Genomic DNA, 1,889 nt, shown 5'->3' with positions numbered 1-1,889 from the left:
GAAATAAAACTAAAACTTAATAAAAAGACCTATGCAGACATAATAAATTCAGACATAATTTAACTAAAATTAAAATAAATAACAAATACAAATAATACAAATCAAACGACAGTAGTTTATCAGTAATTCTAAAAAATAACACTGCCAAACTTACATGCTAAAAAACAACAACTTACTTACACATAGTAAGAAATGGTTATAAAAACTGAAACAGAAGTGAAACAAGTAGTAGGAAAGAGGAGAAATAAAGAGCGATACTTATATTAAAAAAGCGATACTTTATTTTAAAAAATTCACAAATATCTAACCTTTCATTGAACTAAAACAATTGAAAATGGGGGAAAATCTCATTATGAAATAAATGTTTTTTTCTCAAATACACGTTGGACACAATTATTGGCACCCTTAGAAATTCTTGTGTAAAATATCTGTGAAGTATTTTCCCATTCATATTTACAATTTTGAGCATACCAGGGTGATTTCTGATGTGCAGCACATTTCTAACAAATTAGAAAGTGACTTTAAGAAAAGAGCTAGGGCAGTGAATATTTTGATTTGAATTTAGAAAATTTAGACCCATTTCCACCATCAGGACAATAATTAAGAATTTCCAATCACTGGAAGAGGACGTGTGTCTATATCGTCCTAATGCACGGTGAGGAGGAGGGTTTGAGTGGCTAAAGACTCTCCAAGGACCACAGCTGGAGAATTGCAGAAAATAGTTGAGTCTCAGGGTTAGAAAACCTTAAAAAAAATCAAACAGCACCTACACCACATGTTGTTTGGGAAGGATTCAATAAAAAAAATCAAGAAAAGAAAATGCTCTCATCCAAAAACAATCCCCAGCATATTCTGTTGTCAGACACAACTAGAACTTCAAATTGCACTGGCTTCTATGGTCAGATGTAACTAACAAATTTGCTTTTTTAGCAACAAACACTCAAGATGGGTTTGGTGCACACAGGGATAAAAAGTACCCCATGTGTACAATGAAATATACTGCTGTATTTTTAATGTTGTGGGCCTATATTTCTGCTGGAGGTCCTGGACATCTTGTTTAGATACATGGCATCTTTGATTCTATCAAATACCAACAGATAAAAAATCAAAAAGTGACTGACTCTGTTAGAAATCTTATAATTGGCCATGTTTGGATCTTCCAACCGGACAATAATCCAAAACCAAACCTTAAAAACAACACAAAAATGGGGCACTGGGCACAAAACCAAGCTTCTGCTATGGCCATTCCAGTTCCCTAACCTGAACCCTATAGAAAATGAGTGTGGTGAACTGAAGAGGAGAAGCACCATCATGGAGCTGTGAATCTGAAGGGTCTGGAGAGATTTTGGATGAAGGAATAGTCTCTGATCTTTTGTCAGGTGCTCTCTGACCTCATCAGGCATTATAGGAGAAAACTCAGAGCTGTTATTATGCCAAATGGAGGTTTCAAAAAGCATTGAATAAAAGGGTGCCGTTAATTGTGTCCGATGTGTATTAGAGAAAAACATTTATGTCACAATGATATTTCTCCCCATTTTAAATTCTTATTCTCCAATGAAAGGTTAGATTTATGTGAATTTTTAAAATAAAAGTGTCCAAATGATTAACAATGCAGATTTATTATCACAGCCTTCTTTGTTCATATTTACGAAGAGTGCCAATAATTCTGACCACGACTGTGTATATATATATATATATATATATAATAACAATGGCTGATATGACCGCTGAAGCAGTGAGCCAGGCCTTAAAGGTCACTTCACGTATAAAGCTTGGCCTGTCCAACCAAACCAGGCCATAGACCAATTATCCCTTGCCCATGACCGGGACAAAGATATAGATTTAAGGTTTCAAGAACTCAAAAACGAGTTGGCTGACTCCCGTAAGGA

The sequence above is a fragment of the Sinocyclocheilus anshuiensis genome, unplaced genomic scaffold, assembly GCF_001515605.1.
Source record: "Sinocyclocheilus anshuiensis isolate Anshui unplaced genomic scaffold, SAMN03320099.WGS_v1.1 scaffold1026, whole genome shotgun sequence".
NCBI lineage: Eukaryota > Metazoa > Chordata > Actinopteri > Cypriniformes > Cyprinidae > Sinocyclocheilus > Sinocyclocheilus anshuiensis.
The sequence above is the reverse complement of the archived record's forward strand: the minus strand, read 5'-3'. Positions refer to the sequence as shown.